Source organism: Neolamprologus brichardi, chromosome 22 (assembly GCF_056152115.1).
Source record: "Neolamprologus brichardi isolate AB-2024 chromosome 22, ASM5615211v1, whole genome shotgun sequence".
Lineage (NCBI taxonomy): Eukaryota > Metazoa > Chordata > Actinopteri > Cichliformes > Cichlidae > Neolamprologus > Neolamprologus brichardi.
In genome coordinates this window covers 31,393,313-31,408,198 of record NC_142124.1, presented here as the reverse complement: position 1 = coordinate 31,408,198, position 14,886 = coordinate 31,393,313, and the positions used below count along the sequence as shown (strand labels likewise).

The 14,886-nt window shown below is 40.4% G+C and overlaps 1 non-coding gene across 1 annotated transcript; it reads left to right on the top strand.

Annotated features, from left to right (window-relative positions):
- Nucleotides 1-11,392: 11,392 nt before the first annotated feature.
- trnah-gug (transfer RNA histidin (anticodon GUG)) lies at nucleotides 11,393-11,464 on the top strand. Its single transcript has one exon. It is a non-coding gene; the product is annotated as a tRNA-His (tRNA).
- The last annotated feature ends 3,422 nt before the right edge of the window (nucleotides 11,465-14,886 follow it).

Here is a 14,886-nt window from a genome sequence, read left to right as displayed (position 1 = left end):
CAGCCTTGTCATCCCCTATCAATGTTCCCTCTAATTTTTCATGTGTCAGAGCGAACACACAACTCCCTGAGCGGTCCCTTGGACCACTGTGTAGTGATGTTCGATTCGTGAACGAATCGTTCAATAATCGAGAATCACTTTACTGACTTGTGAATCATGATTCACAAGCACAACTGACTCAATGACTCATCCCTGTTGCTGTTAGCAAACTAATTACATTAGTAGAAATATATCTAGCTTATAATTAATTGTGGGGGGGAAAAAACAGCCAGTTTCTTAACAAAAACATTTCTGTTCTGAACTGGAAGAAAAAACCCTGAGTAGAAGCTCACATCAAGACAATAGCTCCTCAGTTCACAGTAGCATCGCTCTGCTAACATGCTAACAGCACATTTGAGTTACTCACCCCCTCCCTTGCGATTCACTTTGGTGAGTGACTCATTAAAACTCGATTCAGTAAAAAGAATCGAATTGATCATCACTACCACTGTGAGCAACAGCAGACGTGTGCACTGTGGTCATGCCAGCATCAAATCCATCCAAGTTACATGTTTATTAAAATAATCAAATTACAGCATTTACATTTATGTTAGACTACTTTTAATTAACTGCTTTATCCCACTTACAATGAAAATTTAAAAAAAAAATCTTGTTCCTGACCTGTGTAGTATGTTAACACTATTGGAAGTAAAAATAACTTGAACTCCAATTTTGAAAACACAACTTTCTTTCGTTTCTTTTTTTTTTAATTTTTATAAAGCTCTGACTTGTATTATGAGTCTGTGGTGTGGGAGAGAGTCCTTTATCTCTGTCTGCAAAATACAGTATATAAAGACCAATGTTGGGCAATTAATTATATAGTTACTTCTTCAAAAAAGTAACTGAGTAATGCAAACAACAAAGTTTTTGCAGCTGTTTATCTAAAAATGCAGCCAAGGCGTTTTTTTAAATAAACATTTCAAACTATTTACAGAACAATCAGCTGTTCTGCATCAAATCTGATGCCACACAAATTATTTGTGCCACTCCAAAAAATAATTTCTGTCCACATAAAGGAGAACAACAGCCTGATACCTGCAGGCCTGACAGCAGCAGATTCAATTCAATTCAATTCAATTCAATTCAATTTTATTTATATAGCGCCAAATCACAACAAAAGTCGCCTCAAGGCACAGATGTATCACTGCTGTAACACCTGTAACATTCAGCAGTCGCCTCATTGTTCTGACACACACAACAACACTATTGACTACACTACACACTAACTACACAAGATTTGCGCTAAATGTTGAAAATCTCTCACATCTCAATACACCACTGTCACTCCTAAAACTCCCCCCTCCTACACAACTAAATGCCATGTTGCCATATCCTTTTTTGATTGGTCAACATGGTACATTTGTCCACCAATAGGAAAGGCTGGGTTTTTTTGTTGTTGTTTTTGCTCACAGGCTTTCGAGCGTTTTCCTTATAAAACACCGTTTTTACCGTTTCTTCCCGCAGTAAATATAAACAACGACAGTATTCAGGAAGAAAACCAAACACTGCATATAATTTTATTGTAACTCTGGTTTTACGTGGCCGATCAACACAATTTAAAAACTGGTATAAAGTCCACACTTTTTCCGTCAGTTGTTCCGTCTGTCCTGCTCACATCTCCAATGGTTGTACACGTTGTCATTAACGTGGTTTCACTCCACATCAGCCACGCTGCTTTGCTAGCTAAAACACCGGTGTCGTGTCATAAGGACGCTGTCATAGCCTGTCAACGACGTTGATTAGCTGCGTATATACGAATGTGAATCGCATCATTGGCTGGACTATGGGATGATGGCATCGTTGTAATCCCATACGGGAGCAGTCACTCACTGACTAACACTGCAAAACAGATTTGTTAAAGTATTAATTTTAATTTCAAATCAGGTTAGATTTTTTTTTGTGCGCAACACAGATTTTCTGTGCGTAGAGACCGTGCCAGCAGTGCGCAATTGTGCACACGTGCAGCTTAGAGGGAACATTGTCCCCTATGTAGCCGGTGTATCAGAGAAACTCAGGAGAGTTTTTTCCAAGCTCGACATCCCAGTGCATTTCAGACCCAGGAACAATGCCTGAACAATTGGAATCTGTACTGGACCAATTGTGTACTAACGGAGAAACACACAAAATCATTGAAGAGAACATGACGTCCTTATTTTAAGAAGCTGAATGAACTGCTTACTCCCCAATCTGTCCCAGCAGGGGACTGATTACCTGTCCTAGCAGTTCTTTGTTCAGCATATGAGCTGTGCAGGGATCGCATTGTACATCACTGTGAGCAGAGGCTGTAGTGTCTCTTCAGCATGAGAGTATCAAACCTCATTATGCAGCTATCCACAGCAGTATCTTTCTACATGTTCCTGTAAATACTACTCCTGTAGGCCCTCTTTAGAGCACAGCAACCATGTAGGTTCCCACCCTTGGTGTTGCTTTGGATCCTCAGAATGGATGTGTTGGATAAAACCATCATATCATGACTCTTTCACTGCAATGGGAAACAAAAAAGGTTAAAGATCTCAATAGAAGACTCTTCCCATGAACATTCCCTACTGCCAATTTCTGCTTTGGAAAAAACAGGAGACACTGTTTAATGTCACTTTTCAAAATAATTTCCAATTCTTGTTTTATAATATTTAACTTTCCAAATATCCATTTCCTACAAAGCTCTTAAGGAAGTAACATGTTTATTTATAAAATAATAAGGAGACAAGGAAACCTATACCTTCAATACTACCTTGGCATCATTTCTTAGCATAACAAAGGCTTCTCATTTTATCAGTCCAGTTTGTTTTATCATTCCACTATGGATTCTAGTTTTCAGGCACATTTGCACAATTTGACACCAAATTGCATTTGTTCAAATACATATGACATCAGCACCAGTTTCCAGCTCACAAGATCAGATTGCATTTAACAGAATACGCTGCAGTGGAGGGGAAAAACAAACAAACAAAAAAAACCAGACATGATGGACAGTGGCAGACCATGATGTCATGATTTGGCTGACTCCTACCCAGACAGAGACGAGAACATTACTGCAGATTTTACACAATAAGAACTGTATTTGAGGTCTTGTAACACACTTTTGAAACAGCAAGCAATGAAACTATAGCTTTAAGCCCTCTACTGCATTAGCCATCACCCAAGCTTTTATGCTGGACTGGAGTGTATGAACTGTGAAATATGAATGGCCACTGCTTTCCAAAACACCTGCTGGTCTAACCGTCTGTCTCAGCTACTCTACGCCTTCTTATAGGCCTCATTCACTGTTCATCTTCTGTTGTAGCCATCCTTTACTTAGCTCACAATTTGAAAATGCAGCATTTCAGAAGTTTCTAATTGGATTTCATTTATGTCAGAATTAACATAACATATAGTATTAATTCCAGGATGTAACCATATCAATACCCAATTATTTTTTTCTTCTTTTTTTGCTGGTCCTGTTTGGTTCTTTAGCCATCAGAATTGTTGTCTGAGGGCCAAGAACGATGACCAATGGATTTACTTTACCAAGTGGATCATCACAGCCGTATTGGTCTATTTGAGGTGAAGAGTGACAGTGAGAGAAGGGACTTAAAAAAAGAAAACAATCACCACGATCACCTGTTGAGAGAAAAAAAAAAGGAGAAAACTAGCAAAAAGAGAGCAACACAATACACACAACATCATTGCAATAATCTAAATAAGTGTATTGAATTTCAGGGACCACTCCTCTTTCACGCCCCTAAAAGCCCCCCTTCACCAATACCTGCTGTTATCATTTTCATGCGAACACCCCTCGTTATCAGACGCCTCGCAAAATTTAGGAGCTTGATTCCTACTTGTTGTGTGCCCACCTTATTACTGAATTAGGCAGAGCACTCTGAATTAAATCAGGACATAAAGCACGGTCTTTATCTTGCTTTATTGAATACTGTCGATCTGACAACTAGCCACTTAATGAGGCCTCCTTCAGACCACAACATCCGGTTCAAAAGTCATCACATTAAGACATAGCCATATATCAATACATGACATCTCCCTTTTCCTTAGACTCAAACTTTAGTCGTAATAACGTTGATGTCTTTTTTTTCCAACATTGAACATTCTTTCTTGTCTTACTTTCTAACAGTTATATTTTCTAACTGTCTCACCACACATGTACCTTTTTTTTTTCTTTATATTCAATTCAATTCAATTCAATTCAATTTTATTTATATAGCGCCAAATCACAACAAAAGTCGCCTCAAGGCGCTTCATAGATACAGAGAAAAATCCAACAATCATATGACCCCTATGAGCAAGCACTTTGGCGACAGTGGGAAGGAAAAACTCCCTTTTAACAGGAAGAAACCTCCGGCAGAACCAGGCTCAGGGAGGGGCGGGGCCATCTGCTGCGACCGGTTGGGGTGAGAGAAGGAAGACAGGATAAAGACATGCTGTGGAAGAGAGACAGAGGTTAATAACAGATATGATTCAACACAGAGAGGTCTGTTAATACATAGTGAGTGAGAAAGGTGACTGGAAAGGAAAAACTCAATGCATCATGGGAATCCCCCGGCAGCCTACATCTATTGCAGCATAACTAAGGGAGGATTCAGGGTCACCTGGTGCAGCCCTAACTATATATATACATGTTGACATACACAAATGAACTTGAAACTTGCCAATTTCAAGTTGCCTCTTCACCTTAACATATTATAGTTCATTTCACTACAAAATCACGAAACCTCTCAGGTATCTTTTTAGCCCTCTGTGATCTACTTGGTCTCTCTGGCCCCTGGGAGCCCTCTTGTGGTGTTGGAGTGAAGGTGTCAGTCTTTGTGGGTGTTTCACCTTCCTCCTTTTCAGGTATTGTGTTTTGTTCGTAGTGTCCTTCTCTGGTCTCATTTGTCTCGTATTTCTTCACATATGTCGTATTCCAGTGATAGCGAGCTCCTGTTGGTGATTCAATAATGACTTGGTTTCCAGTTCTGCTTACGTTGGTGTTGCGTTGAATGGTGTTGTAAACTTGTACATTTTGTCTTGTTGAACCAGCACTGTGTCTCCCGTGTCAACCTTTGAATACTCAGCTCCCCTTCGTTCATCAGCAGAAATCTTTGATTTTCCTTTCTGTTCAGCGTCTCTGTCACGCACGTCCAACTCCGTTGTTTTTGCCTCACTGATGTTCGGTAACTTTCCTCTCATTTTGCGGTTGAACAGGAGTTCTGCTGGACTTTTGCCCGTGGTTGGATGTTCAATGCTGCGATACACTGTTACATATTTTCTTAGCTCTCGCTTCCAATCAAGTCCTTCGGCTGGTGCTCAAAGAAGTCCTGCCATTGATTAATTCTTCGATCTTATATATGATCAACCTATCTCTAATAATCGGCTATGTACCACAGGCCTTCAAGGTGGCTGCAGTTAAACCTTTACTCAAAAAGCCATCTCTAGACCCAGCAGTCTTAGCTAATTATAGGCCAATCTCCAACCTTCCTTTCATATCAAAAATCCTTGAAAGAGTAGTTGTCAAACAGCTAACAGATCACCTGCAGAGGAATGGTTTATTTGAAGAGTTTCAGTCAGGTTTCAGAGTTCATCACAGCACAGAAACAGCTTTAGTGAAGGTTACAAATGATCTTCTTATGGCCTCTGACAGTGGACTCATCTCTGTGCTTGTCCTTCTTGACCTTAGTGCAGCATTCGATACTGTTGACCATAATATCCTGTTAGAGCGATTAGAACATGCTGTAGGTATTACAGGTACTGCACTGCAGTGGTTTGTATCATATCTATCTAATAGACTCCAATTTGTGCATGTAAATGGAGAGTCCTCTTCACACACTGAGGTTAATTATGGAGTTCCACAGGGTTCAGTGCTAGGACCAATTCTGTTTACATTATACATGCTTCCCTTAGGCAGCATCATTAGAAGACATAGCATACATTTTCACTGCTATGCAGATGACACCCAGCTCTATCTGTCCATAAAGCCAGATAACACACACCAATTAGTTAAACTGCAGGAATGTCTTAAAGACATAAAGACTTGGATGGCCACTAACTTTCTGCTTCTTAACTCAGATAAAACTGAGGTCATTGTACTCGGCGCTGAAAAGCTTAGAAATATGGTATCTAACCAGATTCTTACTCTGGATGGCATTACCTTGGCCTCCAGTAACACTGTGAGGAACCTTGGAGTCATTTTTGACCAGGATATGTCCTTCAACGCACATATTAAACAAATATGTAAGACTGCGTTCTTCCATTTGCGCAACATCTCTAAAATTAGAAATATCCTGTCTCAGAGTGATGCTGAAAAACTAGTTCATGCATTTATTACTTCCAGGCTGGACTTCTGCAATTCATTATTATCAGGATGTCCAAAAAACTCACTGAAAAGCCTTCAGTTAATCCAAAATGCTGCAGCAAGAGTACTGACAGGGACTAGAAAGAGAGAGCATATTTCTCCTGTTTTGGCTTCCCTTCATTGGCTTCCTGTTAAATCCAGAATTGAATTCAAAATCCTGCTCCTCACATACAAGGTCTTAAATAATCAGGCCCCATCTTATCTTAATGACCTTGTAGTACCATATTACCCTATTAGAGCACTTCGCTCCCACTCTGCAGGCCTACTTGTTGTTCCTAGAGTATTTAAAAGTAGAATGGGAGGGAGAGCCTTCAGTTTTCAGGCCCCTCTTCTGTGGAACCAGCTTCCAGTTTGGATTCGGGAGACAGACACTATCTCTACTTTTAAGATTAGGCTTAAAACTTTCCTTTTTGCTAAAGCATATAGTTAGGGCTGGACCAGGTGACCCTGAATCCTCCCTTAGTTATGCTGCAATAGATGTAGGCTGCCGGGGGATTCCCATGATGCATTGAGTTTTTCCTTTCCAGTCACCTTTCTCACTCACTATGTGTTAATAGACCTCTCTGTATTGAATCATATCTGTTATTAATCTCTGTCTCTCTTCCACAGCATGTCTTTTATCCTGTCTTCCTTCTCTCACCCCAACCGGTCGCAGCAGATGGCCGCCCCTCCCTGAGCCTGGTTCTGCCGGAGGTTTCTTCCTGTTAAAAGGGAGTTTTTCCTTCCCACTGTCGCCAAAGTGCTTGCTCATAGGGGGTCATATGATTGTTGGGCTTTTCTCTGTATCTATGAAGCGCCTTGAGGCGACATTTGTTGTGATTTGGCGCTATATAAATAAAATTGAATTGAATTGAATTGAATTGAATTGGTGCGATCCTTATTCTTTTCATCAATGATGCATTTTGACGTTCCACTTCTCCATTTGCTTGAGCCCATTTTGGTGTAGTTCTTATATGTTTGATTCCATTAGTTTCACAATATTCTCTGAACAGCTCAGATTTGAACTGTAGGCCGTTATCAGATTTGATGGTAACTGGTAGCCCATGTCTGCTAAATACACAGTCAATAGAGTCAATGACTTTTTCAGCAGTTGTAGATGACATTACATCATACTCATAGTACCGACTGTAGTAATCTATCAGTACAAGTATTGAGTGGTTCGAAGGTAGCGGTCCCAGTAAGTCTACCGCCACATCTCGCCATGGTCCATCTGGTAAAAGTGTGTTTCTCAGTGGTTCAGGTGGATCTGATCTGGCTACTATTTGACATCCATGACAAGCTTTACAAAACTTTTCTGCAGCTTTGTCCATCCCTGGTCACCAAACTTTTGTTCTGAGATGCTGTTTGGTTCCAACAATTCCTAAATGTCCTTCATGAGCTAGTGAAAGTGCTTGAGCTCTGAGGTTTTCTGGCAATACAATGCGAGTTCCCCGCAAAACTATGTAGCCGACGACACACAGTTCATTTGCAATGGGTGCATATGTTTTGCATTTTTCAAAGTGTCCGTTTTCAATAGCTCTTCGCACTTCTGTTAATTCAGAGTCTGTAGCAGAGGCTTCTTCAACCTCTCTTGTTGTGAGTGCTTTTGGAGTAGCATTAACTGCAACAAATCTCACATATTCTTCAGATTCATGCTTATGTATCTCTTTTGACGTGGTGTCAGACAGCAGTCTTGACAGTGAATCCGTAATGGTTTGTTTTCCCGCGATGTGCACTACTTTAAAGTCATATGGTTGCAGTCTGAAACCCATCTTTCTATGCGTGCACAAGGTTTAGATCTCTGGCTGTATGACCTCTAATGGCTTGTGGTCTGTGATGAGGTCAAACGTTCCTGCCATACACATATGGATGTAGTCTCTCACATGCCCATACCAGTACTAGGGCTTCTCTTTCTGTTTGAGAATATCTTCGCTCACAGTCTGTTAAACTCCAACTTACGTAGCACACTGGAACCTCTTCTCCGTTCTGTATTTGTATTAGCACTGCGCCCAAGCCTACAGGGCTTGCATCTGCTATGACTGTGGTTGGGGCTTCTTTGTCAAAATAGGCTAGGGTACCTGCTCTGGCTAACTCAGTCTTTAGCCTTTCAAATGCTTGCTTTTGTTCTGGCCCGAATGTTTCTTTTCGAGTTAAACATCTAAGTGGTTCAGAGAGTGTAGCAAACTGTGGTATGAACCTGCTACTGAAGCCTACCAGTCCAAGAAAGCTTCTCCCCTCAGTAGCATTCTTCGGTTCTCGGGCTTCCACCACAGCTCTCACTCTTTCTTCAGTTGGGCCGATGCCTTTCTGTGTCAGCAGTATTCCCATGAACACGAGTCTGTCCATGTTGAACTGACACTTCTCTGAGTTTAGTGTCAGGCCACAGTCAGAAAGTCTCTTCATCACAGCATGCAGGTGCTTATCATGGGTTTCTTGGTCTGGTGCGTGTATGATTACATCATCTGAAATGTTCTCAACTCCCTCAATGCCAGCTAGTGCATTGGCGATCTCATGCTGATATTGCTTACTAGCTGATGAGACTCCAAATATTAGCCTTTTGTACCGGTATACTCCGTTGTGCACTGCAAATGTAGTTATCTCTCTTGACTCCGGGGTAAGCTCTAGCTGATGGTATCCCCTAGGGATGCACCGATACCGATACTGGTATCAGGTATTTGGGCCGATACTGTAAAATGTGTGTGTACTCATACTCGTAAAAGTTAACCGATACCATGAACCGATTCTAACTTATTTAATTAATCAGAGGGTGGATTATCATTTCTGTTGTAGTTTTTTAGATTGGCCACTAGGGGGACATCCCGCGCTAAACAGGCACAGGGTTAGGCGAGTGAAACTGGCGGCTCCAGATAAAAAAGAGAAACTGGAGGCTGCTGTAGCTAGGCTAAACAAAATGTCAGCAGTGTGGAACAGCCAACTTTAACTCAGGTTTTGGAAAAGCGATGAAAAATGTCAAGAGAAAATCCACGGGCAGTTAAAATAACAGAGGCTCGACTCATTTTATCGCTCTGGATGACCAGCCATTGCCGGTCGTGGAAAACATAGGATTGCACCGTCTTCTCAGCATACTCAAGCTGCGATATGAAATTCCCAACCGCCCACACATCAGGGAGATAATGGTGCCAAAAACTTTCTAAAGAGGTAAAGACAAGCAGTGTGTATGCGATGTCAGTCCTTGGTTTAACGGCACAGTGGACTGATGATCCACGGGCAGATGAGGAGTTTGTTCGTCAATGCCAAATACTTTTGTTATTTTGTTTGTTTGTTTACATTATGGACACTCTGCAACAATTTAAAAGTTTATTTTATTCTCAAACCTAATTTGTATTTATTTTATTCCAAACAGAAGTGTTTATTTATTATTCTGAAAGCTCGAGACAGTGCCAATAGTTCAGTGATATTTTGTTAAATTACAATGTGGAGACTCTGCAATAATTTAACAGAAGTGCTTATTTTTCACTTGAAATTTTTTTGTGGTCATTTTTATTAAGATTTTATTTTTTATCGGCAGAGAATAAAATAAAACCTGTCTTCCAATTCATTGCATTTGTGTGTGTGGTAGAAGTATCGTTTTTGTACTCTGTATCGGCAAGTACTCAGATCCAAGTATCCGTATTGTATCGGTTTGAAAAAATTGGTATCGTTGCATCCCTAATATCCCCACAACTCGAGTTTGGTGAAGATTGCAGAGCCGTTTAGTCCTTGCAAGACTTCATCCACAGTGGGTATGGGGTATCTTTCCCTGATTATTGCCTCATTTGCTTTTCTCATGTCTAAGCACATTCTGATATCTTTGTCACATTTCTTTGGGCGTACCACTACAGGATTTACCCAAGGTGTAGGTCCTTCTACACGTTCTATAATGTCCATGTCGATTAGTTCATTGATCTTTTTCTCCACTGCATCCCTCAAATGATTGTTGCACAGTCTCACCTGGTGTTTGGGACAATTTGTGGAAAGTTTGGCGTGCGTATGCTGCATTCACTTGAGGAACAAATCAGTTCCGTGTAGCAGGCGAACGGTTGAATACCCGACTTTTCAAACTAGCTAGTTTTCGCTAACACCGTGACGGCGCTGGGTCTACTTCTCACAAAAACAAATCCAGTTCCGTGTCATCCTCGTCGCCATTGTTGTGTGCCCACCTTATTACTGAATTAGGCAGAGCACTCTGAATTAAATCAGGACATAAAGCACGGTCTTTATCTTGCTTTATTGAATACTGTCAATCGGCCCATAAAAACAAAAAATCGAGCGGCCCACCGGGCAAATGATGCCCGATGGCCAGTCCAGCCCTGTCTGTTGTCTTTGTACTATCAGAATAATGATTACAGTTTCAATCATTTTTAAATTACACATATGTTTCATAAGCAGTGGGAGCAGGTGGACTGAAAGACACAACTCTGGTGTAAAAGTCCACATCTTTATTTATCATACATCAATGTAAATGCTCAATGCAGGGGTCTCCTTGTGGTGATGTCAGAGATCAGGTGACACTGGTGAGTACACTAATCCCTTCTGTCAGCAGGATTCTCTCCAAAAGATCTCCTCAACTTTCCAGACCGGAGTATCTGCACAAAGAAGAAGCTGCTGAACAGAGCGCAGAAACTGCACTGCAGAACACAGGGACCTGGACTTTTCGTTGCACTTACAGTCTGTATTGTGCTTTTTCTTCTTCATATAGATCCTCAAATCTGTGTCAATGATGCACTCATTTACTCACGTGGCACAGTAACAATATCTCCATTAACACAGGGACGTCTCGTGGTCTGACCGTTAATACATTTTGGTGTTCTTCTGCACATCGTACAGGTCAGCTGTTACACGCAGATTCCAGGCTTTTACGGTGGAATAAGAAAATGCAACATCCAGACTGTAACTGACAGTGAAAAGCACAACATGTTTGTAGTTCCAATGTTGATACAACCTAAACGTGTGAATCTTAAAATGTACAGTCCTGCTTCGTGGGTTTAAAATTGACTCCTGTGGATTGGAGGTGATCGACTACATGGACGTTCAGCCTGTAGCTGACCGGCTGTGATCGTATAGTGGTTAGTACTCTGCGTTGTGGCCGCAGCAACCCCGGTTCGAATCCGGGTCACGGCATTGAGGCGAGGTTTTTAAAGCAAATACAGCAGATGAAGTGGAACAAGAATGAGGGTGAAATGGTGATTCTCCTGTCTGAAATCTGCACGAGAGATGAGACAAAAGCAGACACATGACGTTTGAAACATTAATAAAAACAGGTTAATTTAAGAAGTCAACTTGTAACCGGTGATCAGTGGGTAACAAAAAGGCACCGCACGCTGTGCACTATTTACTTTTTTTTGTTATTTCCACAACGGCTTACTGAGTTAGGAAAAAGCAGCACAAGAGTTCAGAAATTACGATAAAAAAAGCTGCTTCCATAAAGTCTAAGGCATAAAGGCTTTGACTTCTTGATATGATTCATCAACGCTGGAACATTTTTACATCATGTGTTCCTACACAAAAGGTGGCACTACAAACCAAGCTGGGAATGTTTCATTGTTAAATGGTTGTGATGCTCCTGCAGTATAACAATATATTTACTGGAGATCCAGTAAATATATTGTTATACTGCAGGAGCACAAGCATTTAGCTTTTTGACAAAAACTGAATCTGAATATCTGAAAATCCAAGTTGCTTCTTTCTTGAGTTATCACATTCACAAGAATTACAGAAATATGAAGTGCTCCAGTAAATATGTTGTTATACTGCAAGAGCATCACAAGCATTTAACATGAAACCTTCCCAGCTTGGTGAAAAACACAGGGTGACCCTGAGATTTCGTAATGATGAAACAGCAGCTTCAGATAAGACTTTCTGGTAGCTGAGATCAGATCAGAACACTTTGACCAGACTTTGTGCCTGTACATTTTTATTCACAAAGTTGTTGAAAAAATCCGTCAGAGTATGGATGACATGCAACAGTAAAAGAGACTGAATTTAAACAAATGTGATTAAACAGAAGATTTCCAACAAAGACACAGCCAAAGGTTGTGGTTTCAAATAGGGGAGCTTAACAACTTAAGTGGTGACTAGTTGTTTGTTTGTGTGTTGTTTTCCTTTTTTAATCTTTTGTTCTATTCTCACTCTATGTCCTGAGTCAGGATGTAGAGTGAGTACTCACTACTGTTTTTTGTTTGTTTGTTTTTTGAGGCAACAAGTTTCCAAAACATTTTTAAGTTCTGGGAACTAATTTGACTGTTGTTGTTTTTTAAATCCCTTTACTGACCTCTTGTGGTAAGATATGATCATGTAAATACTGTGGTGAATTACTTGTCAGTTCATGCCTTTAGGTGGCGCTGATTGACTGATTGTCCACCTGCTCCAACTCCTTATGAAACGAATAATGATTGAAACTCTCATCATTATTCTGATGATGGTACCTTCCTTTTGAAAACTTTATACTTTTTTAGATTTCAGACAGGAAAACCACCATTTCACCCTCATGGATACTTGTTCCACTTTGTCTGCTGTATTTATACGATCACGGCTGGTCAGCTGCAGGCTGAACATCCCTGTAGTAAATCACCTCCAAACCATACAAGTCCATTTTAAACCCACTAAGCAGGATTGCACATTTTAAGTTTGACACGTTTAGGTTTTATCAACATTGGAACTACAAACATGTTGTGCTTTTCACTGCCAGTTACAGTCTGGATGTTGGGCTATTAAATATGCTGTGATCGCACAGATTGAGAGACGCTTCCAAAGTATACATGTATCTGTTGTAGTGTCAGCCACTGGACTCTGGATTGGTGCAAATGTAGCTAAATAAAGGGAGGTGTAGCCCTAGCAGAAACAGAGCTTTGATTCATGCACCCACAGTATGCTAACTTGTAGTAGTAGCAGCTGGTTGACCTTGTCAGTGTCATTTAGCTGCAGGCAACTTGTTTCTTGGTATCCTACCCATCAGTGGATGAGCAGGTGACAAAGCAACTGATTTGAGGAGGGGTGGTACGGTAATCCAGCAACGCTAAATGATTGTCTACTGTTTTGTTCCACAGTTTCTTCACCGTCTGAGCTTCTCCAATAGCGTGAGTCGTGTGAGGTGATGAAGTTTGATGTGAGATACCATATTTCTCACAAAAGCTTTTGAACCCTTCTGCAGTGTACTGTGGACCATCTGCCCACGGGATGCCACGTCTACTAAACTGGGCTTTCAGTCATTCAATGACTGCGGTGGTGTTTCAGTTCATCCATGTAGTCTATCACTACTATATAGTGTTTAGATTCAAAGTTAAAAATGTCAAAGCTCACTTGCACAAAGGGAAGTCTTCATTTGACTCCTTCTGTTTAAAATAAAAAATAGGAACCAACACGAGCTAATCAAATTGCACTGATTGTTTCTTCTAGTATCATTTTCTGACTTCAACCTTGAGGTAAGGCATAATGTATGACGTTTTAGATTATTTCCTCTGTAAAAATAATAAAGTGAAAATCCAAAAGAATTCGGGGCTGGGCTAAACCCTCAATGTTTTAAGATCCTTGCAACACTCCTGTCTTGACTGATGTAAGAAACCTTGTAGTTGAAAGACCAGCATAGTTTTTAACCGTTTCATATGTTCCCTTACAGAAATCTTGAAAATGTCAGAATATGTTTAGAAAAAAGAACATCAAGAAGTGCAAACTAGAAGGAAAAGTGTTGTTTGGTGTGAGGCAGATGTTGCATTCAGGGTAAACAGAGTGAATCATGATGATATAACAAGCAAAGACCTAAAATATTACCGACAGTGGACGTATGGCTTTATACAGATCAGCAACTCACTCACTACTTGGGAGGGGAAAAACGATATTGTTCAAGAGTAGAGTAGAGGGGCTTAGTTTTACTTTGTTACTCTGTTTTTGATTCTTTAATGTTATAAGCTTGGTTTGAAATGGTGCATGAGATAAAAAGGTCAAAGTAAAATATTTCGAGCTAACTTTGTGCAAGATCAGTGCTGGAAACACTTGAGAACCACAACAACCAAACTAAACGAACTAAATGAAATGACTGTTATTCACTGTAATGCACTGTAATCTCTTCCTGTCTGTTGAACAGCTACTCTCAGATCCAGAAGCCAGTAGCGATACACATTTTGAATTATTTTAACAGATGGAAATCAATCACAATGAGAAGTACTGATAGATTTATGGAAACGTGGAATTTGGGGTAATTATTTATGAATTAAAAAGGCAAGGCTACTCGGACACATGCAGTGACTCAGCAACAGTTATGACAACAATAAAGGAAGTTACATTCATGTCAGACCTCATTTTGATAAATAGTTTTGGTCAGTTTATTCATAAAGGTGGTTTTTGTTTGGCTTCCAATGTTTGCATGTTTTTCTTCATGGCAGTGCGGATGAAGATCAGTTGGCAAAAAGAGTCGCTCTTGAGGAAAGAACCGAACATACATCGGTCATAACCACTGAGGAATTGTGCAAAAAATATGTGGCAAACAAGCGAAACAGAAAACCTTTCATCCATGAAAGCCATGAATAATAAACTTTCCCTCCACAATC